The 26,458-nt window shown below is 52.2% G+C and overlaps 1 protein-coding gene and 1 long non-coding RNA gene across 3 annotated transcripts in view; one reads left to right on the top strand and one right to left on the bottom strand.

The window, feature by feature from the left end:
- Positions 1-26,458, bottom strand: part of KCND3 (potassium voltage-gated channel subfamily D member 3) — a 205,809-nt gene that overhangs the window by 169,866 nt on the left and 9,485 nt on the right. The gene's annotated exons all lie outside the window — the stretch shown is intronic.
- On the top strand, positions 22,284-26,076 carry LOC147578247 (uncharacterized). Its single transcript, XR_015254986.1, has 2 exons — positions 22,284-22,631; positions 25,687-26,076. It is a non-coding gene; the product is annotated as an uncharacterized LOC147578247 (long non-coding RNA).

Genomic DNA, 26,458 nt, shown 5'->3' on the forward strand with positions numbered 1-26,458 from the left:
TTGGAGGTGGAGTGAAATGAAAGTGGCCTCGCATTCCCAGGTTTTCAGGCACGTGGACTGGGGTGGACTGATGTGAAGAGAGCCAGGCTGCCTGGAGGGTGGGGGTCCCACAGGGAAGAGGGGGCCCTGCCCAACGCTCAGAGCTGAGCAAGGGGTTGAGTGCTCACTCAGGGCACGGGCATCACACGCGTCGGGAAAACTTCCCAGCAACCGGGTGGGCCAAGTTTCTCCAAATGCGTCCCCCCCCAGGGGAGAAACGGTCAGCTTTCCATATCTGCCAGGCCCAGAGAACTCGGGTGAAGACATCCACACTCTGACCTCCTGTCCTCCCTTTCACCATCCAAGCTGGGAGCAGAGGAAGAGAGAGGCCCCATGAGGTGCCCCCAGATGCTCTGCCCACCCCTTCTGGGCTCCCATGCCCTTAGACAGGAGGCACTGTGGGCTAACGAGGGTGGGAGGATGGCCTTCCCTCTTCTTCCCCTGCTTGGGGTCCCAGTGGGCTTCTGTCCCGCCTCTCCCAAAGGCTTCAGCCCCCTCAGTGGCCCCGTGCATATAGCTCCCTTCTCTTGTTTCTGGTAGCTTCTCCTTCCCTAGTACCTGCAGGGCTCCCTGCCACCACCTTTGTAAATAGGCCTTTTGTAAAACCCCCCTTAACTCTCCAGCTTCTGAGAGCCATTTCCCTCCTGTCAGGACCCTGATAGATATGGAAGGGGAAGAGGAAAGAAGCCAACTGGTGCCCACCACCCGGTTTCCACCTGCAGCACACAGGGCCGTGAGACAGGAGACGTCTTAGCTTGAAATGGAGTTTAAGGCTGCGATTATCAAGCTGGCCTGGACACAGCAATTCTGAGGAGCTGAGGCTTTTGTGATACCTAAAAATGACCTGAGAAGTCATGAGACTTGACCCTGTTTCTACCCAGGGCTGTAAAAGAGCTGGTGCCACTGAATAAATTCACAGGGACAGCAGGAAAGACAGTGAGGTTGCCTTCTCGTCATAGGCAAAAATGCCTCATTTGCCATCCAGCTGTTCTCAGAGGTGCCAGAGCTGGGGGTCCAGCCCAGGCACCTGGCTCCAGAGCCCATGTCCTTCCAGCCAATCTCCTCCACAGTTTCCCACAGGGCCGGTATCATCATGAGGGGAATCTCTGTGATTTTCAGCATTTGTCCCAAGCGGGAGACTCCCGCCTTCTCCCTCAGCAGCTTCCTTCAGAATTCTACCCATCACTTCTGGGCTTCTATTCTAAACCTCCATTTGAGGCATTTCCTTTGTTTTTCTGGGGAGGAAAGGAAACTGGTCTTTGAACCAAAGACTGAGCCAAAGCACCTGCAGAGCGGGTTTCTGAGGTGCACCTTCCTCCTTTCTCACTGCTTGATCCCTGCTGCTCTGCCGTTCACGTCAACCTGGATTGAAATGTCCTGTCCAGGGACACCTGGGTGGCTCAGTCGGTTAAGGGTCTGGCTTCAGCCCAGGTCACGATCTCACTGTTCGTGAGTCTGAGCCCCACATCAGGCTCCATGCTGACAGTGAGGAATCTGCATGGGATTCTCTCTCTCCCTCTCTCTGCCCCTCCCCGACCTGTGCTTTCTCTGTCTCTCAAAATAGATAAACAAGCTTGAAAAAGAAATGAAATGTTCTGTCCAGATTCTCCTGAAGGACTGGTATACTAACTTCCAGGCCTTTCTCTGCACACATTCTTCCCTCTACCTAGAACCTGCACACTCCCTCCGTGTCCTGCCATGATCCTTCAGTCGTACCCTAAATATCAGCTGCTCCAAGAAGCCTCGCGCGAAGGCTAAGTGTCCCCTCCCGTGTGCCCCTGCAGGATCTGGGCCACACTCCTATTGCTGCTCTCACACCTCACTGCAATGACCCATCTACACGCGTGTCACCTGCACGCATGTCACCAGGCAGTGAGTGGCTCCACAGAAAGTCCGTGTGTGTTTAATGGTTTTTCTATCTTCGATGTCTGGTACAGGCCTGGCACATGAGTGCTCGATGAAGGTTTTGAGAATAAATTAGTGACTGAATCAATGAGTGAATGAATTCCTTTAGCTTTAGCTTCAGCATCAGATGGACGACAGAGCTGACATTTATCAATCTCCCTGCCCTCTCCATGCCCAGCACTGTGCTGAGCACGGGGAGGGGTCACCTCAGGGGTAAAGGCAGCATTTCTGCCCTCCTGACACACAGTCTGGCCAGGAAGACCAAGGCAGAGTGGCGGTCTTTTAGTGCCACTAAAAGCAACTAGCACTTACTGGGTACTAGCCCCATGCCAGCCTCTGCTCCTGGTGAGTCACCAGGTGGTAACCCATTCGAATCTTCACAGGCACCTCTGAAAAAGGTGCTACTACCATTTCGAATTTACGGATGAGGAAACCAGCACTCAGAGCCACCCAGCTAGGAGGTGGCATATGAGTCCCAACCAGACTATAAAATATGCAGGAGCACGGAGAAGAGGGCGTACTCGTGTGCTGCAGTGGTGGGAGGATGCTTTCAGGAAGAGCCAGAACCTGAGTCATGAAACCTCTTCACCCTAACTTTTCCTCGTGCCCTGCTGGCATCCAGGACCCTCACCCCCATGCCTCTGGCGTCCTGGGGGAGATGGCTGCACGCCGGCTGATTGAGTGAGGGCGCCGATGTCATCAGCACTCTTGGGGTGGCCGGTGCCCGGCTCCCGCCAGACGCCTCCCCAGTTCTGGAGCCCGAGGGGGCAGGAGCCCACGGCAGCCGCTGATTAATTTCCACTGACAAGAGGTTGCGTCTTCGGCAAGCACGGTATTAAATAGCTCCTTTTGATCATAATTAAGTTTCTCTCGGGCTGATGCTATAAATAGCCGTGCCCTATTGATTGGAGGGTCTGGGCTCTGAGCTCAGCATCCTCTGGGAGCCTTTCCAGGCCTGGCTTGGGCTCTCGAGTCCCACTTTTCTCTTCCTGACACACAGCATTCCTAATTTCAAGGGCAGGTGCAGCCAAACAACAGGCTTGGGTTCAGCTCATTTTCCCAACGCTCCCCCCTACTCCCCTGCCATGCCAGCGGAAGCCGTGGTTGACTCACGGGGTTACTTGGCTTCCCGAGGGAGGGCAGGGCAGAGACCTCAGGAGGCAGGACACCTGCCCCCCCCCCCCCCGGAACCCGAGCTTTCCCCTCTCTTTGCAATGAGGACACTCTGCCTCCTTCTCCCTACTCTGCTGGACACCTTGCTGTTATGCCAACAGGGAGACTGAGACCCAGACAAGTGAAGATCCTGTTAAAAGTCTCCAGAGAAGAAATAAACTCACAACTAGAGTTTTCCCTTCTTCCTTCTCTTCCTCACAAAAGCATGGCCAATCTCGTTTTGCTATACTCAATGCTATGTCTGAGAGAGGCTGAGAGGAGGGGCCTGGGGCCCAGATCACAGGGTCACAATAAGGAGAGGAGAGGGAGGGTATCCAGAACAAAGCACAATGATTGCAAAGCTCCATCTGCTCAATACATTTTTATACTGTGGAAGAGAGCACCAGGTAGAAGTCCCTGCTTCTCCCTGGCTGATGCCAATCAGAGTGTCTTCCCAGAAAGTAGTAAGTCTCTTTCTCTAGGACTTCCCCCCAACTCCTTAGAGGCCCCCAGAATCAAACACACACACAGTGCCACAGCACAGCCCATGTTATGACTTCTCGGTGCCCAGTTCTGTTTTGTTCTGCCCCCTTCTAGGGACATGACCGGCTGGAAACAAGGCAGTATGGTAGAGAGGAGAGATCTGCCCTGAAGTTTCCAGGATTTGCATGATCCCTCCCCTGTCACCAACTAGTGACATGGCCCTGGGCAAGTAGCCTAACTTCTCCATGCCTTAGTTTTCCTCATCTTAAAAATAAGTGGGTGGAATGAAATGACCTTTTCAGCTCCAAGTTCTACAAAGATATGATTCTAAGTAAAAAAAAAAAAAAAAAAAGTATGTAGTATGTGCACGCATGTACCAAAAAGGGAATATAGATGAGCTAACGCTAAGTTTTCATTTTATTTTATTTTTAAAGTTTATTTTGAGAGACACAGAGAGAGTGAGAGAGAGAGAGGGAGGGAGAGAGAGATGCAGGGCTTGATCTCATGAAGACATGTGAGATCTGAGCTGAAATCGAGAGTGGGATGTGTAACTGACTGAGCCACCCAGGCACCCCTAAGTTTTCATTTTAAAGCAAGATGTTGACTGGGCTCCCAAAGAAAGAGGAAGTCTGCAGAGGGCAAGTCCTGGTGTCAGGCTTCTGCCCTCTGCTCCTTATGAAACCACCATCTTGGAGCAAATCTGTCCCTTCTTCTGTTTTCATAAATAAAATTAGAAACAGTCATGCTTATTCATTTACCTATCGTCTATGACTGCTTTTGCACCACAACAGCACAAGTGAGTTGTTGCAACAGAAAAGGTACGACCCACAAAGCCTAAAATATCTATTCTGACCCTTTACAAAAGACGTTTGCCATTCTTTGCTAGTGCATGACGGTGGGTGGACAGAAGAAAGTCAAGGACTCTCTCAGTTGAGATCAGGAATACGTGCCTTGGGAGATCCTGGGCAAAACAGACTACTTCCCACTGCAGATCAGGGAATAGTAGGGGTCACTGGTACTTTTCCAGGGGACCTGGATAAGCACCTTGGAGTCCCTGGGAGCTCTGCCCAGTGATCTGGCAGCCTACAGACAGGCTGTCCCCAAACCATCTGACATACACACACAAAGACACACATGTGTGCAGGTGTGGATGTATACACACACACACACACACACACACACACACAGTTGGGCTGTGCCAGGGAGATATTTGCATCCTACGTATGTGGCAGAGAGAGGGTCGTAATACAGCTTCTACAAAGGCATCGAACCTAACCTGACCAGGCTGTGCTCTTCCCTGCGAGAGGCCCGTGGTTAATCCACTCTAGAACACCTACCCAATGCCCTGCAGATCTCTGAGCTGAGACTAGAGTAGGAGAGAGCCTCAGGCCCAATTAGCAGTGCCCAGAAGCACAGGCATTTCCTGGGAAGAGTGGGAAAAGTTGGTCACTGACAAACAGAGCAGCCTGGAGGCCCTGCGAGCCTCACTTAGCAATCTGATGTATGAACAGAGCTGCGAGCTGCCAGGGAGCTGCCCGGGGAGCAGGAAGTGGCTGGGGCTGGAGTGAGGGAACAAAGACAGCCAGAAGACTCAGCCTGGGTAAAATAAGAACACCACTCAGCCTCTACTCTTTGTGCCCCCCAAAGTCCCCTAACGCTCTCCAGGCTTGGGCTGCTCAGCTTGCGATTTGAGGGTGCTCCTGTGGCTCCCCATTCTTCTGCACCCTCTGGAGCTGGCAGGCTCCCTCTGTCTGGCCGCCCTTGATCTCCACCCCCAGGGCCTTCAGCCTCCGCCTGGTGGGCTGTGGGGGGCTTCCATGGCCTTTTCTTCCTCACCATGAAGCCCAATCTGGTTTTTCAGGGCGGTGGGGGGTGGGGACAAAATCTCCCGAAGCAGAAGCATCGCACACGGCGGCTGCCCGAGGCCATATGCCGTGTTCCCCAGCTCTGCTATTATGCATCTTGCTTGTAATTGCTTTAGAATGACACTCATCATGTTCTATTTTATCACCCAATGACATATCCACATCGGGGAAGGGAAACACACTCACAGAGGCAGCCAGGCTGCGTAACAGTTAAGTAGAGCGGTCGTGCTGAAGTCCCCAGAGCTGGACTCTGCCCACTTGCCCAGACACAGCGTGTTTCTACTCACTGTTCCCGGTTCTGCGAATCAAAGGGAGGCAGTCAGTGCCGGACTGCCTGCCCCGTGTTCCAGAGGCACCTTTACATGCTCCCCAGCTCCCTGTAAACCCTCCGTAAAACCTCAGCTTTCTTTGCTGTAATTACTCAAGGGATGGAAGCTGCTTTTCAGGAGCAAAAGCAACTATAAACAAAGAGGCAGAGATTGAGTTTCTCCTCTGTATTTAAACGCTCCACCGTGAGCACCCTGGGGTGCACAGCCCTCCCTCCCTCACCCTGGGTCTGCCTCTTACTCCCTTTCTCCAGGTGGCTCCCCCACCCTCTATTTCCACCCTGAACAGGCAGGCAACTCTCTCATTCCTAAAGGTCCAGCAGGCACTGGAAGCTTCCAGGCCCCCCCACCCCCACCTCCATCTGGCCATGAACTCAGTTGCAGACACTTTAACTTCACTCACTGTCTCCTGCTCGGGGGCCCAGCGGGGTGGGAACATCTATATTCTCTCACTGCCCACTTCTGGGAAGAGTGGCGGCTGTGATGAATGAATGGAAGCATCTTCTGTGCCATTGCTGTCCCTGCCAGGTGCTCTGTGGCATGTAGTCAGTATGAAGTAAGACGCCACGAGAGAGCTCCTTCCTCAGAGCCCTGAGGTACAGAACTGGTTGGACGTGTGAGAGTCCCATGGTCAAAGGGTCCCTCAGTCCTAGCCACTCCTCCCCTACCCACCCTGGACCAAACTCCTCCACACCCCCCTGCTGGGACCTTATCTCCTCTACTGGAGCTGGCTTCACAAAAGACCCCAGATGAATCTTCCATGGCCCCACCAGTCCGTAGATATTTAGGGCTTAAAATCTGGGCCCAGAGAAAATACCCCAAAGCCCAAGATCCTTTTTAGCTAAGGATACTGATCCTCAGAACACTTGAAAAAGCCCCACTTAGCAACATCAAGGGGGAACGCTCATGGCCCGCAGTCACCCTCCAAATGGAGAAACCGGGTCTGCCATTGAGTGGTGCCACCACACGACTGGGTAGCCCTTCCTCTCTTCCCCATAGGACTGGTCAGGCCCAGAAGGGCCCCCAAGAGCATGAGCCTCTTCAGCCCCCACCCCCTCACCCAGAAAGTGGTCAGGGACAAAATGCTGGAAGGTCCTCAGGGAAACCTGGGGCTGGAGGTGGGGTGGGGGAGACACCCATGTCAACCCCCAACCAGGCTGAGACAGGGGGAGTGACTGAAGCAGACGCAGTTATGTATGTAAAGTGCCTAATTCCAGGGGAGACGCTTTCTCTCAAACCCCCTCTCGCATTAAGAATAAGCGTAGGTCTCCAGGGACAGGGGAGAGAACAGAACAGACTGTTTCCAGAGTGCCTTCCCTAGGGCTGTCATCTCTCTGTCTCTTCATGAGGACCGGAGGGGAGCCTGGGGCCTCCACAGTGGGGGAGGGCGGCGAGTGACTGGGGGAACCCCGTCCAAATGCCTGCTTCCACTCTAGAGAAGGCCCCCAGGTCGGGCCCTGCCTCCTCCCACCTCTGCCAGAGCAGTGGGGCATTTGCCCAGGAGCCCAGACTCGCTCTTGTCCTGGGGAGGAGGGAGGTGCTGCAGAGGGTGAAGCTCTCTCTGCCCAGGGACCTGGGCTACAGCCCGGCCTACTTTGCTGCTCCCTGGCTGTCCCACCAGGAGCTGGCAGCCAGCTTTCGGGCTGGCCACAGAGGGCCTGCCCTCCTGCATTCATCTTACACGCGGTGGGTGTCCTTAGCTGTCCCCAGAAAGCAAACACTGACGTCAGCGAGGCCGTTGTGCTCCAAGCAGCCCAGTCACCCCCATCAGACCCAGTTGGCACGATGTTTCCCGGTCTTTGTTGAAGGTGTCCAATTTCCTGACCAACACCCTGATAAATAATCGCTTTCCTCGTTCACTCCAGGCAGCTCCAAGAGAGAGGAGGGCAGAGGCCGGTTTGATGGGGATGGCTCTCTCTTTGTCTCCTCGGCGTCCATGTCTGAAAGCCAGGACTGACCTCTGCTCAGAGCCTCTGCAAAGGCCTGTCTCCTCCTTGGCAGCTGCCAGCAGATACCACACTCCCTCCTTGCTGCCACCCTCTGCACCTACGATACATCTCCCCCCCACCCCGACTTCCCCATACTGAGGCTCTGCACAGAAGCATGGGAACCGGACAAGGACCCAACAGCACGATGACCCAGGGAACTGGGTATTTTAAGGGAGGCCAGAGGGAGACATTAGCTCTCACGGCATGGAGGGAAGAGCAGTGGCCAGGAAATAAAGTGATCTGGGTTCCAGTGCGGCTGTGGCTGCTCCCTGGCTGACACGGAGGCTGTCATCCTAGCTTTCCCGCGTCTAAGACTCAAGGGCTCAAGCAACGTCCTGCTCACCTGTGTGAGAGGTGCCCACGGAGCTGAGCCCTTGGGCAGCTATAGTCCCACTTCTGTTCTCCCTGTAGTTTCTGCCCTGCGTCTCCCTGGCCCGAGCTGCTGGCACACCATCTGGTATTCCTGGGTGAGCCAAGAGTTACTTACCAACGACGGCTCTGTTCCTCTGGCCATTCCCGCCCACGCACAAGGGTAGAGGAGCCCTCCCAGCCCTCACACCGGGGCACGCACATGGCCAGCCGCTGGTCTAGGCACTTCACGAGCGGCATTATTTCTAAACCCGAGAGCAATCTTCATTGGCCAAAAGAAGAAACTGTGGTCTGCAGGTAGCCTGCTGCTTGGTCCTGCTGTGAGAGAGTGGCAGAGCTGAGGACAGAACTCAGGTCTGTCTGCTTTTGGAGTCCACTCTCTCTCTAGCAGGGGCCTCCTTGGAGAAGCCAGGCCAGCAATCACAGTCCTCAGGAGTGAACAAGCCTATGGCTTCCTTCCTTTGGCCTCGGGACAGGAAGACTGGTGTCACCAGAGAGGAAAACCCATTCTCTTCACTGCCTTCCCTGACCCTGACCAAAACAGTCACACCACTATTTGACAGCTTGAAGCCACTGCCCCTGTGTTGGCATCATGAAAACAACTTGGACTTTTGACCAGGCTGAGGTCCCCGTGGACAGCCCCCTGCCCAGACTGTCCATACATCCCCACTGATCACCCACTGTAAAATCAAGTCCCCGTAGCTCACAGTAATGATGCTGTGGCGGGTTGCAAAAATGTCCACCAATTCTTCCCATCCTTTGGTATTCACTTCCCTGTGCAGTGTGGCATTGTAATTCCTCCCATCAAAAGGCAGAATTGATCTCTCTACCCTTTGGATCTTGGCTTGCACGTGTGATTTGCTTTGGCTATTGGGACATTAGCGAATGTGACACGGCAGGGGGTTGGAAAAGGCTTGTGCATTAGGGTTAACCACTCTTTTAGCCCTTGGTACCTCAGTGACCTGTCACCAGTTGGAGGGTCCTGGGAGCCCACTGGATGGTGGGACAAGAGACATAGAATCCATCCCTGCTGCTCCAGCCAGCCGCCAGATGTGGGGGGCCATCCTACACCAGCCATCCCCAGTCGAGCCACAGCTAAGCAGAGAGGTCAGCTGAGCCAACCCAGACCCAGAGAACCGCCCCACCAACCCACAGAGTCATGAGAAATAATAAATGTTTGTGGCACAAGCTGCTAGATTTCTGGGGTGATGTGTCATGCGATACAAGTGAACTGACACGGAGTCCCACAAAGGAAGTGGTGAAGAAAATGGTCAACACGCGAGTGACAATCTAGTGCAGCTGCTGGGGGCGGGGGGACGGGAGCCAGAATGCCTGGGTTGGAAACCCTGCTTTGCCACTGAGTGAGGAACTTTGACAAGTTACTTCGTCTCTCCGTCTTGCCTCATCTGCAAGGGGAAGACACTGTTGGGAAAACCCAGTTAACAAATGCGGAGCATTTAGGGTATTGCCTGGCCCACTCTGTGAAGGGCTTCCTATCATTACTACTAGAATAGACAGCCCTGCCGTGGTCTCAAAAGCCAGAGGTGTTCCACGGAGCAAGGAGGTTGACCTGCAGACCCCCAGCTTCCGGGATGGCTGAGCTGAAGCACTGAATGGACCCTATCATGAGGAACAGAGGTTGGACCTCAGGAAAGCCTGCCTGACAGGGAGCCTTGATGGATGCAAAGGTTACAGGGGAGCTTACAGTCAAATAGCCTTCTGGGACCAAGCGGAACCCAGGCAGGTGGCACCATCTCCTGGGTGTGTGTGTGTGCGTGCGCGTGCGTGTGTGTGTATGTCACTGCTGCACAGTGACATACACACACGTGCGCGCACGCACGCACACACACACACACACACACACACACACAGAGGATTTCTTCATTTTTGAAAGGTGTCCTGCCTAAGCAAATCTTCAGCTTCTCGAGGGGTCGGGGGGAATCAGTCCTCCACAAAAAGAGAGAAGAGAACTCATCCCTTACCTCACTCCTTAATCCCACACCCCAGTCAGCGCCTCTGAATTGCCTTCTGGTTATAACTCTATTGCAATTCAGCGGAAGGAGGGAAACAGGCACTTATGTACCATTATGGCTGCCTGGGCTCCTGGCCAGGGCCAGGCAGGCAGGGCAGAGGGGCCAAGACTCCGCCTGGACCACAGTCCTGGACTCTAGGATTTCACTGTCTTTCCCTGGCTTGGCAGACAGTGCTGGACCAAAGCAGACTGCCACCGAGGATGGCCCAGCTGGGACCTTGAGAGCGCCAGGTGGGTAGAGGTGAAACCAAGGATTCTAGAATTTCCAACCTGTGGGCTGTGTTGCACGAGTGGCTAAGAATGGGCTCCACGCACGCAGGGAGGCACAGATCTCCTCAGCCCCCAGGGCAGCTGGGTGGTGGGGGCAGCAGAGTCCCTGATGAGGATCTTCCTACCTCAAGAAGCCTGGCCAGCTCCAAGGGAGCAAGGTCAAAGGCATGGCCAAGGGAGCACAGAGCTAAAGGAAATGGCCATCAAACTTGGAGCCAGGAAGGAAGCACAAACTCAGGGTGGAGGGGGCCCTCTTGGTCAGAAGCAAAGTTTATATTGTTGAAATTCTAGTTGTCATGAGGAGGTAGACACAACAAATGGAAGAAGGAGAGAATTGGCTCCTGCTCTTACACAGTCGGGAAGTGAAGGGGCTATGGTCCCTGCCATGCCCCTGCCAGGGTGGGGCCAGCACCGCCTGGAGGGGAATCCCTCAGGGCTGGATCATCAGAGACGGCTTCTGCCTTCACCTTGCCCCCATCGCCCAAAGTGCATAGTCCTTAACTCTGCCAACAAGCAAGATGACAGGTGTCACTGCAGTTCATCTGATTCATTTTCTGGACCTGATGACCTCACCTGGCGAGCTTCCCATCACCTTTAGAGCACAAATGGTCAACACAACAGGAATGTTTGTTGAATGAATAAAGGACACTGACATTGACAGATTCAAATCGCGTCTCCAGTCAGAGGCTTGTGGTTTCCACTCCCACTCCCAACACATTTTTGTGGAAACAGGACTACCAATCCAAGGTCTACGTAATCTCTCAGGTTCAGGTTTAACGGTAAACAAGCTGGTCTCTAGCCTCTGGTTTAGTTTTAAACAATTAACATGAAGAAAAAAGGTTTTTAACTTTTTTTTTTTTTACAATAGAACATACATACCTTTGTATATATACAAGCCCCACCCCCCCCTTAAAATAAAGTTGCCCTTATCCTATAACATGAGTTTTATTAAATAATCCTGCCACTCCCATAAAAGGCACTCACGTCTGTGGGCAGAAGGGAGTTTTACAGATGCTGCCTGAGAGATGGTAAGATTTTTTTTCCCTTGTATGTTTGATATATTTCATAATTTTTTAAAGTAAAAGACCTAACATCTTCATTCACATGAGTTCCCTAGAGTAGTCAAATTCATAAAGACAAGATCCCCATCAATTCTCTCTGAATTCCCCAGGTACAGAATCACTCTCTGGGAAAGGGATGGGTGGGTGAGGGGCTCATGTGAGTGCCAGAAGCCCCAGGCCTGACTCAGGATGATGCTTCTGCTAGGGACAAAGGTCACCTCTCAGTAGACCAACCTTCCAAGAATTGGAGGCACTCGAGATGGCAAAAAGAGGTTCCCCAGTGCCACCAAGAGCCTAGGGTTACACCGAAAACCTCCTTCCTATGTACCCCTCTTTGCTGCCAGGTTGTCAGACATGTGTGTGCACACACGCGCACGCACACACACACACACACACACACACACACACACACCTCATGAGCACAGTGCCTGTTTCTGAGTCTCTCCTACAACTTTCGTCTTTTATCCGGAACAACTTGCCCTTTCTAGCTCTCCAAGCCAACTTCTTCACATGACATACACACTCCTACATGTCCTGTCTCTTCCGTGGCATCTCCAGGTCAAATAGATCTGACGATCTCTGTGGCCCTGCCCCATCTGGATAGGAAAGGTTCCGGAGCTACACACCCCACCCTAAATTTGGGCATATCCTCCTTCACCTCGTGCCCTGAAATGCACAAACCCTGCACCTGAACTCACGGGCCAGTCCTACTTGGTTTCAAGTTTCGGCTGTCATTTTTTCTTGACACCCACATGTGTAGGTTCCTCTCACTGTCTGAAGTAAACTGGCAGGATGTGAAGAGAAAGGGATGGGCCAGGACCTGACAACGGAGCCCCTTCTGTGTGCCAGGCCCTCTGCTGGGAGCCGGGGTCTGGGACCACAGTGCCTGCCTGGGAGGAGCAGGGGCTCCCTGTGCAGATGGGGCTGTTTACCCAGGCTTTCAGATGGTGCTGACAGAAGGCAGAGAGCCTCCCTAGGAGAAGACTCACGAAGCTGGCCCATGTCCACCAAGCTTCCCCTTCACCGCCACCACCTGCTGCCCGCTCCTTAGTCCCTGTCCTCTGTGCACACTGGAAAGAAAGCCCGTGACATGCTCACAGCCAGAGAGAGCCCACTCACTGCTCACCCTCTCCCTGGCCCTCTGTGAGCATTAAACGGTTAGTTTCATTCAAATACCTCAAGGTAATGTAAGCCGCGCTGCCCACACGAATGCTTCTAGCAATATACAGATTCTCTTGCGTTCCTGTGGGGAGCTCATGTAATAAAATAATGAGAGTGGAGAACAGAGGGTCATTTCCAGACCAATGGGAGAATAGGGATGGGGTGGGACAAGCAAGAAACCAGCCCCTGGTGGAGGTGTCAGTAGAGATGGGGTGATGGGAGACTATAGAAGGATGGGGGCTCCACCGGCCTCATAATCCGCCCATCAGCGCTGTGTAAACCCTTGACTATTCACCCCAAAGGGCCTGGTTTGGAGTTCATTCGCTCATCAAGCTTCCATTCCCTGAAGGGCTAGGAGCTGCCAGGGCTGGACCTGGGTCACCTTAAGGCTGTGCCAGGACCAATGTCCCAGGGTCTTCTTGCCACCGAGTCCCCTAGTAACTTCCTTGACCATAAGTATACTTGCCTGGCAGAATGGTTTCCTTAACAGAACCTTCTGGGCTCTTTTAAAAAAAATTTTTTTTAATATTTATTTATTTTTGAGAGAAGGAGACAGAGCATGAGCAAGGGAGGGGCGGAGAGAGAGGGAGACACAGAACCCTAAGCCGACTCCAGGCTCTGAGCTGTCAGCACACAGCCTGACGCAGGGATCGAACCTACAAACCGTGAGATCATGACCTGAGCCGAAGTTGGACACTTAACCGACAGAGCCACCCAGGTGCCCCCAAACCTTCTGGGTTCTTAAATCTCTCACCCACCCTTTTGGGGTGTAGAGGAAGCAGGCTTGGGCTCAATACACAGAAGAGGGAAGGGCCCTCTCCTGCATGGAATGCGCTGTGGCCAAAAGGGTTAGCATCCATCCCTGAATGGTCAGGCAGACCTGTTACCATCTGCTGGGAGTTGTTGAGGGGAGTCCAGCTGTGAAGCGGGATAGCAAACTGGACTCTTTCTAACCCCAAGACTTGTGTGCCTCAGATGGCTGTCTGACGGTCCCAGGGTTAACATCTTATGCCTTCCCCTCATCCAGCCCGTGCAGAGGAGCCCTGGGGCTGAATCCACAATTCCCTGCTGTCTCCAAACACAGTATTATGTGGCTGCAGGCTGCTGACCTTGACCCTGTCGTCCTGGCTCACCATCAGGCATCCTGGAGCTTTCTGGGGGAGTCTCCAAGCAGGACCTCCCAGGCCCTCCTGCAGACTTGCCTTTCCGTGGCCACTTTGGCCAGGGGCTCTTTTAACTTTTTCTTCTTTGGAGGTGAAGAGAGGGAAATGGGAAGGTCCCCAGTGCCTTGCCATCCACAGGCTATGGATCCTCTAGGCTGCTGGACTAAAGATCAGTTTTTCTTTGAAGAGTGAGAGACTTACAGCTTGTGGAACTGGCTAGGAGGTGAAAACTACTAAGTTCAATCCATCATTCAGTAGAGAATGCTGAGCACCAGAGAGAGACAGTAGCTTGCCCAAGGTCACACAGCCTGCCCAAACTGGCCCCTCAACCCACATCTCCTGGCTCCTAATTGTCCTAGGGAGCCCTCCCCAGCCAAAGGATTCGGGCAACCCACGTGGGCCAGCCCAGGCGTAAAACACCTAACTCAGAGCATGAATGCAGCGGCTTTCTGCTCTTCAGATGAGAAGCTGACCTTACATGGAAATATCAAGAAAGTCAAACACAATGTGTGGGGTGGGGGTGGGCATAATGCTTCATCATCTCTAAGCCCTGCCCAAACTCTGAGCATGGCAATCGGACTACAGAAAAATGTTTTATTAATCGACACAATGCCCTTTTCCTAGCCCGGAGAGAGAAGCTTCTGCTGGAGAGGGGAGGGAGGTGAGGGAGACGAGGGGGCTTTGGCTCCAAAGACACATGTCCTCAAGATACATAACTCTGGGGAGAACTTCTAGCAGCTTCTGGACGCAGAAGAGAAACAGGTTGAGGAAGAAGGGAAAGAAGAAAAACAAATGTAGGGTCACACATGGAAAATTGCTCTCGTTCCTCTCTCGTGTGGCATGAAAAAGCAGAAAATGTCCAACACCAGCCGTCAGGAGAGCCAGCCAGGGGAGGAGTGAGGGTCACCACTCATGAAGAGAGTCACACCTGTACTGTGATTCCTCACCGAGGGTGGGTACGAGGTAACACCTGTGACCCATGCGTGCAAGGGGTGACATTCCCTAGGTCCCCAGGAGATTCCTCACCCTACCCCTCACTTGCCCCATCAGCAGTGGGCGGGACCTAGAGTGGGGGGCAGACGCGATGGACAGGGCCAGCCTGCCCTCTGTCACCGGACTCTGACAGGGCCTCTGAGAGGCCCTATCAGAGCTGCTTCCCTTCACTCCCACGCGTGAGGCTGGCCTCCAGCTCTCTGCTGCCGGACCTGGGCCTGCCGTGTCTCCAGGGCACTGTGAGGGACCCCTGAAAAGCTGTTATGCCCGGAGGCCTGCTGAGGGGAGGGTGGGGATGTTGCCAACACCCAGATGGAGGACAAGGCAACAAAGCCACCTGGGACCAGAATCTCTCCAGAGAGGAAGATGGCATGAGATTTGAAAGTTATCCTAAAAGAAATTTACATAGGATATTTACATAGTATGCATATTTACAACTTTCCCTCTTCCCTAATTTTTTTTTTTTTTTTTTTTTTTTTTTTTTTGCACAGACTCTACTACTACACTAAAATTTCCTATCTCCTTTTTTGTCTCCCCTTCACCAGGACGCACTGTGCCTGTTGGTGACCTCGTCCCCTGCCTGTCCCCTGTGGTCATGTCTCTGGGGGCCCAGAGGAGCTTAATCCCCATTGGCCTTGTCTCCAGTGACTCTGATCTGTCCTTCTTCACCATCCTGTGTCCACTCCTAATGCTCATGACCTTTGCCAACAGGCCTAAGAGTTGGTACAGGCACATTAGCACACTGGGGACATGGTGTCCTCCCCTCCCTCTGCCCAAGACAGAGGCTGCGGAAGGAGATTTCCCCCAAAGGCCTCTCCAAGGATGGAAATCTGGGTCCCTAGGGATAGGGTAGGTGCCTGTGCAGGTCAGACCAGTGCACCTTGTAAGCCCAGCCTCTGCATTTATCAGCAGTAGGCTCTGAGCAAGCCTCTGTTTCCTCAGCTTTAAAACAGAAAACGGGTGCCTTGGGTGGCTCAGTCAGTTAAGCCTCCGACTTCACCTCAGGTCAGGATCTCACGGTCTATGAGTTCGAGCCCCGCATTGGGCTCTGTGCTGACAGCTCAGAGCCTGGAGCCTGCTTTGGATTCTGTCTCTGTCTCTCTCTCTCTCTCTCTCTCTCTCTCTCTCTGCCCCTCCCCCACTCATGCGCGCGCGCGCGCGCGCGCGCGTGCGCTCTCTCTCTCTCTCTCTTTTTCTCTCTCTCTCTCAAAAATAAATAAACATTGGGGCGCCTGGGTGGTGCAGTCGGTTAAGCGTCCGACTTCAGCCAGGTCACGATCTCACGGTCCGTGAGTTCGAGCCCCGCGTCAGGCTCTGGGCTGATGGCTCAGAGCCTGGAGCCTGTTTCCAATTCTGTGTCTCCCTCTCTCTCTGCCCCTCCCCCGTTCATGCTTTGTCTCTCTCTGTCCCAAAAATAAATAAACGTTGAAAAAAAAAATTTAAATAAATAAAAAATAAATAAATAAACATTAAAATAAAAATTTTTTAAAATAATGAAAAACACAGAAAACAGTGATCTCTCCCTCTCATATGACTAATGGGGGAGGTAAATGAGGAAATGCATATAAATAATTTATATTTAGCCCAGTACCTGGAACACCGTAGAAGCTATTATTGTTGTTGCTGTGGTTGTTGATAATGAGGGACAGTAGCCCTTTACATGTCAGGGCGAGCCTATCTCTACTCACTCAGTCTTCAGCGAGGATGGCAAACAGCTGCTTCTCCACTTTCTGGACAGCAACCCTCACGAGGTTCCAACATAGCTGTTAAATTGTCATGTCTGTCCTGGGGTCAGCCTCTCTCCAACGCCTGACCAACCGTGGACGGCACTTCTACCTGGAGAGAGGCTAGAGGGGCTGTTCCTCTGAACCCTCACCCCAGTCCAGCCGATGCCCTCCCTCTCTCTCCCCTTACCAGCTTTCTCTCTTTTTTCTTGGCTTTTATGTCAACCTTACATTCTCATTTTATACATTCACTTGTTTATTGTCTGCTGCTCCGGTGAGAATGCCGGCCTCCGAGGATTTGGCCGTTCGGTTCGTGAGTACCTCCTCAGTCCCCAGCACGCAGCCTGGCACGTGTAGACCCACAATATTTGCTGAATAAATAAGGAACGAGCACATTTAACTTTTCCACTACAGCTGAAATGCCACCTCCTCCGAGAAGGCGTTTTGATTCCTGCCTCCTCCACCTTCCCCTCACACTTCACTACCCTTCACTCATACCACTTACCTTGCTGAACCCAGAAACACAGCTCTGTGCCCACAGGGTATCTCTGTTACGGGACTGAAGCTCTTTAAGAAGCAGTGGACTCTAAAGGAGTCAGAAGACCTCAGTGGGGCAAGTTCCCTACACCCTCGGAGCCTCGGTCTTCTCATATACAGAATGGGAGCCCAGCACCCACCCCACAGGATGTAGTCCTCACCCCGGTTTCTCTTCACAGCCTCCCCAGTCAACCTCGACTGAGTCTTGCTCATAGCCAGGGCTCGGTGCATGTTTGCTAAATCTCTGAGCCATGACTTGGCCAGTTGCTGACCACGGGCCCCAGACAGGTGTCTCCGGGAGGGGCCAGGCCAGAGGAGGTTCCCAGGGAGGCCAGGAGTGTGTCCGACATTTCTCTCAGAGGAGAAGAGGGGGAGGAGGAGTACTGGCAGTGTCTTTAGTCCCCAGAGGTTCTGCTCAGGGGTCTGGCACTTCAGGGACCAGGACAGAGCCGTCTGCAGAGGCTGTGGCACTCCCAGTTAGCACCGCCCTGGGCCAGGCACAGACGGCCATTGCTCTGTGACCATTCAGACCCCACCTATCCTATCCACATGCCAATGTGAGGATCCTTTTATTTATTTATTTATTTTTAGCAAAGCCCATAAGCCAATTCTGCCTTCCTGGGTCAGCACTGTTTATTTAATTATCATTGTAGGAGATTAAAAGAAAACCTTATTTGACTCAGAAAACCAATATGACCTTTTGGCCCCAGCAGAAACACAGTATGACAGGGAACAGCCACAGGCCAAGGACAGAGGCTGAATGGAGGTGTCCTGGAAGCCATTCACGGGTGGCTTCCACATTTCTGAAGGGGGCAGGGTGCCAGAGAAGTGGGGCCTCTCCTCCTCCTTCCCTTCAGTTTTCTTTGGTAATCTCATCGATTCCCTGCCTCACCCCATTCCAAAACTGCCTTGCTGGCCTGGCCCCCTTCTCTGTGTTAATCTCTAGACCCACCTTCCCACCACCCTGCCGGCTGCCTCAAGGCTGCCCAGAGTCAACTGCAAGTAGAGAAGGTCCAAAGCCAAGTTTACTGTCTCTACCCTCCCTTGCCCTCCTGCCAAACTGTTCCCCCCATGACGTGTGCCACCTCCCCATCTCTAATCACCCGGCGTCATAATTCCAGAGTTACTTTTGACTTCTCTTCTCCTGGATGTCTTTCCACTCTACCTCTTTCTGTCCCTTTCCACCGCAACCATCCCACATCAGGCCTTCCTCACCTCTTTCCTGGATCAGACTGCTGGCTGGCCGCACAGTGGGCAAGGGCCCCCTCTAACATTCAACCAGAAGATGGCTTCAGATCTTCCTAATCACTGCGACACCGGAACGCCGTTAGTGACTCCCTAATGCCTCCCAGATAAATGCCTTAGCCTAATATTTGAGGTCCTCTGTGTCTCCAGCAAGCCTTTTATTCTGCTTATCTCTAGCCATTTCCCTCATATACCCTAAACACTAGCAAACCAGCGCACTGGGTAAGCTCCCGAGCACCGTGCCCTTTTGCAATTTACTTGGATTTCCCATTTCCGCATCTCAAAATCCTACCCACTGTTGTTGGTCTAGCTGAAATGTCACCTTTTCCGTGAAGCCAGTCACTCATTCATCAGCAAATATTTATTAAGCATTCCATGCCAAATATTTCCCGATCACTCCAGAACATGCCCCATCCTTGCCTGTCTGCTCATAAACACACTCAAATCCCCTGCTGTATCATCAACTTCTTAGGACAGGAGCGAGGTCTTAGTTATTTCTATTTCCCCAACACTGCCTAACAGGGTGCGTCACAAATACTAGCTGCTCAAGGATATCTGCTGGGTTGAATCAAGATGCGTGCTGTCTGTCGTTTTAGTATCATTTCGTTTAAATTCTACTTATTTTTTCTGCTTAAGTAGGCGCGGCCAGGAAGAAGTAAAAATAAACTAATGATACTTCTCAGCAGCTATAAGCCTGTAATTATGGTCAACCCTAAGTTACCCATGATACTGGAGACAGTGCTGGAGGGAATCTCCCACCAGAAGCATAAAAACATTATCGCCATCAGTCTTTGATATGTATTGTGTAGCCGTCAAGGAGCTGATTTGCCTTTTCAACCCTGCGTGGCCAGTCAGGTTGATATCTGCCTCCACAGTCCGGATGGCCGGCTGGGTAAGAGGGACAGAAGGAAAGACGGAAGACATGCTGGTGGCCGGGTCCAGCCTGGGACGGAACGTCTGCTCCGCACAACCCTAAGGCAAGACCGGACGGTCCCAGCGTCACAGGCACACAGCGTGTGTCAGCACAGTGAGGGCTTTGGCCAGTTTCTCTCAGATGACTGCAAGGGTGGAGACATCCCAGCCCCCCGGCAGCCCAGTCTGGTGTCCCGAATCCGGTGTCCAGATTTTTGTTTAAGGACAACGACAAAGTGTCACTGGGACTGAGTAAGGTCCTGGGACGGAGGGGGGGCTGTGCTTCCAGTCTGGCTGGCATCGGGATGGTGCCTTCGCTGTGCCACCGGGAACCACTGGATGCAAATCAAAGAAAACGAGATTTGCAATTTTGCATCGATAGCCAGATAATGTAGGGGGGGAGAGTTCCCCGCTTCCACTTTGGAAGCAAACAAATATCACATGTGGTGATTCGGCAGCTGCATGAGTTGGGGAAAATTGATGCACATTTCATGTGTCAGGGAGCTGAGTCCCAGAGAATGGAGCCAGCCTCCCAGAAAATGGTTTCTTTATATAGTTCCATCCATTTATTGTTTGATTGGACTTTCTGTATATTAAATTCAAGCTGTTCTGCCGCTCATGGGTATTATGATGCGTTGGCTCCGTGGGAAATAATGAAGGTGATGGGATTTTACAGCATCACATTACAAAGGAGGCGTCCCCAGCCTCATCCATCTCTCCATCAACTAGCTTGTGTGTGAGGTGGCACTTATATTAAAACGATTTTTCTGATTCAGTTTAATGACGCTCATTCCAGTCCTGACACCCGGAATATGATTACATGAGCGAGATGCAATCTTCCTCCATCCAGTTGTGGTCAGCAAAGGCTGAGCTGTCTTCCCTCCCTGTCCCCCACCTTCCCACTCACCCATCATTTGCATTGTGCCGGGTGGAGGGCGGGGGAGGCTGGGCCTCTGTTCTGGCCTGGATGCAAGCTGGACAGAGGCACCAGCACTGGACTCAACCTGGAGGGCACGGTATCTGAGCCTTCTGGCCGAGAACTCTGCGTGCTCCGAGGCATTGCGGTAACTCCTTCCTCCTTGTCACAAACAGGTCCTCATTGGAAGTTGGTCTGAGGTCACTATAGAACACCTCTTCCAAAAGAGATTGCTGGGGGACTGGTCCCTACTTCCAATAAATAAATAAATAAATAAATAAATAAATAAATAAATAAAAAGAAAGAAAGAAAGAAAAAACTGCTTGGATAGCACCAGAGGATGAACACTGACGACTGGAGTACAGGTGTCAGCTTCTTGGAAGGGGTTGGTTGTGTCCAGGGGCCAGGAGACTCACAGCCAAGTCTCTGCTCCTCTCCCTGCTTGGGGAAGGGGAAGGGGGGCCTTCCAGTCATGACAGCATATGCACAAGAGCCCTGTTGGGCCCCAGAACAGGAGCTCCCCCGCTGGATGAGAGACACAAAAATGCTCTAGTAGTTACTGAGGGCTTCTGCCCCTCCCCTGAGGGGAGGGAGGGCCAGCCTGCCTTTTATTTACACTATTTTCCGGCAGAATAATTGCTATTCCTCAGGAAGAATCAAGTTTGTGTTTACGGGTGTGTTTAAAGAGGGAAACCCAAACAAAACCAAACAGAGAAAGGGAGAGAGAGAGATTGAGATTGATTTTGAGAGACTGAGGAGGAGAGCTGCGAAATGGGCACCAGCCCGAAAATCCCTTTCCAAAAACTGCAGCAGTTTGAATTGCTGGACTGGAAAACCAACCTAACGTAACGGTTCCAGTGTGAAGCACCCAAAGTCTCCTATATCCTACCCGTGTGAATCCACCTGTCCCCCATCTGCAGCCCTGACCGCCTGCCCGCCTCTCTGTCTCAGCCGCTCTCACAACCACTGACTTTCTGAGTCACCTGTTTCTGTTTCTGAGCCAAGACTGTCCCCCATGGTGGTGAGAGGGTGTCCAGTCCTTGGCAGGTGCTTGGTTCATGCCTTCTTGTGAAATGCTTCTCCCAGGGGTGAGGAAAGTCTTGAGGACCATATCTTCCTGGGCCAGTGCTTGCTCTACAGGAGCTTTTGGCTTTTTGCTACGGGAGCTTTTGGCGCTGGTGCGGTAGAAGCAGGACCAGCATGGCTTCCTGTTGCCCCTGCCTTCCCGTACATGCAGGATGTCTCAGCTCTCCCCTCCCCGCCACCAGCACCCTTGGCCCAGCCACCATCATCTGCTGCCTGGACTATGATGGTAGCTTCTCCCCCTACAAAGCATTCACTCCCCAGCAGCCACAGTGATCCTTTTCATTTTTTTTTTAAGTTTACTTATTTATTTTGAAGACAGAGAGCACATCCATGCAAGCGGAAGGGGGGCAGAGAGAGAGAGAGAGAGAGAGAGAGAGGGAGAGAGGGAGAGAGAGAGAATCCCAAGCAGGCTCTGCACTGCCAGTGCAGAGCCCGATGCGGGCCCAAACTCATAAACTGTGAGATCATGACCTGAGCTGAAGTCAGATGCTTAACCAACTAAGCCACCCAGCTGCCCCCTGAATAATCCTTTTCAAACTTAAGTGAGACCTACTCAACACCCTCCAGTGGCTTCCCATTCCAGGCAGAGTAAAGGGCAAAGGGCCAAGTCTTTGGTCGCGAGGGCCCTGCATGAGCTGTTTCCCCAGTGACCTCCTATACCCGGGCTCTGCTCTTGCAGCTTGACCATTAAGACCGTCTAGCTCTTCCAAGAATAGCACCAAGGCCTCTCCCGCCTGATGGCCTTTGCATTCATTTGTTGTTCTCTTGGCCTGGAATGCTCTTCCCTAAGCTGCCCACATTCCTTCAGGTCTCTGCTCAAGTATCACCTGCGCTCCTCATGTAAAATGGCAACTCTCCCTGGCTCTCCCACCTTCCCACATTCATTACTCCCTGTTGATCGCACCATGCTTTGTCTCTGTAGCATGAACTGCTGCTTGATAGAATGGATTTGTTTATGTATCTACCGTCTGGGCTCCTCCACTAGAACGTAAGCTCCATGACATCACAGACTATTGTCTTGGCTTCTGTATTCCTATTGCCTAGTGACTACTCAATAAATACGTGCTGCAGGAATAACTGGATGGAGGAAAATTTCATGGATGGGGGTGCTTATCTATGGCTCCCTTTCTGCTCCTCCCTGACCCCAGAGTCTGCAGTGGGAGGCATGGCCACGCAGCCCAAAACGGTGAAGGAGAAGGGTTTCAGCTTCCTGTGCAAGAAAGGCCCAACTGTGCTAAGGTTGACGTCAGAACCAGAGAACGCCCTGCTTGGCCTCCCCATCTCCAACCTGCCCACAAATGGAGATTTGTCTGAGATGACAATATGGCTAACATTTGGACAGCACTTCCAACTGGTTCTTAAAACAGCCGGGGGATGGTTAGCAGATGAGAAAACTGAAGGGAGGTAAGCTGGGCTACTAACCTGTTTGGTTGAACAGATATTTAGTGAGACCCTGAGCTAGGCACGGGCCATACAATGATCTCTGGAATACAGAGATCTGCCCTTGAAGAGCTCACATCCTGCGAGAGAGACACATATGCAGATAAAGTTAATAAAATATGGCAGCTAACAAGACAGAGGTACGTAAGGCCACAATGGGAAGGAAAAGGACGGGTACCTAGGACACCCTGGTAGCAGGGGTGGCAAGAAGGCCTCCAGGAGGAGATGGTGTGGGCCTGAGTTTTGAAGGATGATGGGAGTTGGCCAGACACAGAGCAGATGGGGGGCAATCTCTGGAGTGGCAGGAAGCGTATGCATAAAGTCCTCTTTTTCTGACCTTTGGTCCTCTGTTCTACCTACCATCTCCTGTTTTGGCTCAAAGGAAAAGCAGTGAGTCTCATTCAATTCATTCTGTCTGGACCTGATGCTAGGCTGGGGTGCAATCATAGCGCTTTGTATTCTCAGGCGGTAGGGACACAGTAGGCACTCAATAAACGTGGAATGAATACAAGATTTCTTGTGAAGATGTGGGTCTGTATCTTCTCTTGGGAACTGCAGCACCAGAGAACTGTTGGGTAAGAAGTGTCAAACCAAGAAAAGAGCATGGGGTCATTCCTTCCCAGTAAGCATGCTATGACCAGATCCCCCCCGGGGCACGGTCACGCCACCACCCAGGTAGATACGGCTGGCCAGGGTCCCAGGCCAAGGCAACTGGGAGTTGGGAAGAGGGTTGGTGGGCCTCGAGGCAGTGAAAGAAGGTGCAGCCAGAATCTTGGGAACTGAGGGTTAACCAGATCCCAGATTGGCCTCACTTCTGGCACTGGGTCGGGGGGTCAGCCTGACCAAGTACCCCATTCTGTGGTGTGCCTGTATTGATTGTCCAGGGCCAGCCCCCAGTCTCGCAAAACCTCGGGCAGGCCCCTTCCAGGATTAGGTTTTAAAGGGAAATGCAAATCACCTGGAGGCTGCTTCATGCTTGGAAGAAGTAAAAATCGATTCTGTTTTCGTTAAAGGGATTTTTGGACCCTGTCAAAAGCTCTCTCATCTCGGGGCATGGGGTGACAGATAGGCTGGCAGTCTCAATTACATAAGCAAGCCAAGCAGGCAGCAACAGGCCATCTTACCAGGAGCGATGCTGCTCTGTGCCCTTCCCAAGCCCGTCCCCCCCTCCCCAAGACAGCCAAGAGAGCCTCATCCCATCCAGTCTCGGAGCTGGCCCTCGACGGCCCTGATGGGTGCTCTCTTGCAACGCTTTCCTTGTGCACGATCCTCTCTTCCCCACGCTGAACTGGAACTTCACCCACGGACTGACTCAGACAGTCTGGGCCAATCGTGATGCTGAGCAAAGTCAAACACAATTAAGAAGGAAAATCTGCTTAAAAAAAAAAAAATCTACAACATAGAATACATTCACAAACTGGGTGTGTTGGTCTTATTTAATATTGGGAGTTCTGTGTTATCCCTTCCCTCGGTTAACTGAGATAATTGAGGATTTTATTTATAGCATCAATTATGAGCACCGAAATTAATCCTTTTATGGTGCATCTGGGAGCTCAACTGTCAAGGGGGCATAAGGGAAACCTGGACTGGCCATGGGGGTCTTCCCCACCAGCAGAGGAAGGTGCAAAGGAAAGCCATCCTCAGGCCTTGGTGGCAGATGGGCTGTTATTGTTCTATGTGCTTAAGGTATTTTGAGATATTAAATAAACAGAAATAATTGGTTCCAGGAGATCCCTCCCTGGAGGACACCTGAGTAACTCATCAGTGAGTCCTAGGAAAGCAGGCAGAGATGGGAACTGGAGCAAGGAAGAGTGAACTCCACTTGGCACATCAGCCCTAGGCCCAGCCCTGCAGCCTGTAGGTCAGCCCTGCTCTGCAAAGAAGCTAAAGAAAGTTTCTCCCAGACGGAAACGGGAACTTAGGGCAGAACCAGGGCAGGGAGGGTCTGGAGATGGGGAAAACTAAGTGTCTGTTGGGAGTTGTTGGAAGCAGCCGTACAGAACGTGGACTATGGCAGAATGTTGGCCTTTGGTATTCCACAGCCACTTGGGGGCTCAAATCCCAGCAGACAGTAAGAAAAAGAAGGGTTTTCTGGAGCAGTTTAAGCCTACGACTAGCCAGTGAATCTGTTCAGGACAGGAACCAGCCAGGGTCGAGTTGGGAAGGCCTTCAAGAAGGACAAGAAGACGCCCACAATGCAGAGTGTCTCAGGAGATGGACCAGACACCAAGCGAAGGCTGCCCTCCTCTGCCCCCAGGGCCCAGGGCTGGGACAGAGCCCAAATCTTAGGTCCACCCTAGAAAGAGGAAAGGCAGGTCTGGAAAGGACTGAGAACAGTATCAGGTCAGGCAAATGGTATAGGCACCCCATTCACATCGACCAATCCATTAAAAAGCGTTTTGCCAAGCACCTGCTATGTATAGCCAAGCAGTGAGCCTGGTGATGGTTCCAACTGCCAATTCAGGTCAAAGTCAAAGTAGTCCAATCGAGCATTAGACTACACCAGCCAGGGCAGAGGGGAAGAAAAAGCCTGCTGTCCCATTACTTATCTGAGGTTAGGGGAGACACTCCTGAAGGCTTCTTTTCTTGCTCATTTGTTTCCCCTCCCAGAGGCTAGACGTTTCGACGCATGCAGAAGAGCAGGGAGAGGAGCCCACAGGGCCAGCAGTCAGGGGAAGCATGCTACTTCCCATGCAGATGCCCTTTCCTCCCTCTTTGCTTTCACTCTCTGGCAGAGGCCTCTTGCTCCCTGCCATCCTCTCTCCTCCCTCAGAAAGTAAATACGAGGCCAAGATTGTCCGTCCCCTGACACTGAACTCACCCCTTGATCTACAGGGTGAATGCTAAAGGAAATCAGTGGTCTCCCCAGCGACAGTAAAACAGCGCCTTTTGCTAGGAAAGCAGCCATTAATTTCAAAGGCAGTCTTTAAACTGGCCAGAGGCAGATGTTTTATTTACAAATTCCCTGTGTGCCTAGTAGAGTGGCTGTAGTACTCACCGCACTGATGTTTTCTTGCAGAGTGATGTGACTAGAAGAAACTAACACTCTGTGGCCATCATATAAAAGAAGTAACCCTGGGGGGCTCTGCCTTCCACCTATGTCCCCGACAGTCTGGGTGTAAGCGGAGTGGTGAGTGGACAGAGAAAGGGCACTGGAGACAGTCAGGCTGGTTTTGGAGAACCAGTGCTGCCCCTTCTCAGCTGTATGACTACAGAAATCTACTTGACCTCTCCGAGCCTCGCCTTCTTTCTGTGTCTTCAAAGTTGTATGGCATTTTTCCTACCTTGCAGGACTGCTGTGAAGACTTCAAGGGATAATGTATGCAAAGTGCTTAGCGCACTGCTGACACATGGTAGACACACACACATGCTGTTATACTAATAATAAAAAGTAATAGGCAGGTGGCCACTGAAGTTTCCATCGATCTCTTCTGAAACGATCCCATTTTAACTCTGACATCCATCTGTCTGCCCTGTTTTCTCCCCATGGCAGTCCTGAGGCATCACTCTGGTGTCATGAGTCCCCATCAGAGGGCACTTAAGGACACTGGATAGTCAGAGCCACGTCGGGAGCATGGCCAGGGAGGTCTTGGCCATGGGTGAGGTCGCCTTCAGGAGAGTGAAGGGATGGGCAGGGTCAGCCTAGAAGGGGTAAATGTGTCTCTTTCTCTTGATACGGTGGCCAGCCCCCAAGCCACTTTATCCCTAAATATCCTGCTGTGCCAAGAAGCCCACATCTGCCACCTAAACCAAGAGACAAGGTCAGATGACCAGACATTCTTACCCACTCC

The sequence above is a fragment of the Puma concolor genome, chromosome C1 (genome assembly GCF_028749965.1).
Source record: "Puma concolor isolate L17-30 chromosome C1, mPumCon1.1.hap2, whole genome shotgun sequence".
NCBI classification, from domain to species: Eukaryota; Metazoa; Chordata; class Mammalia; order Carnivora; family Felidae; genus Puma; species Puma concolor.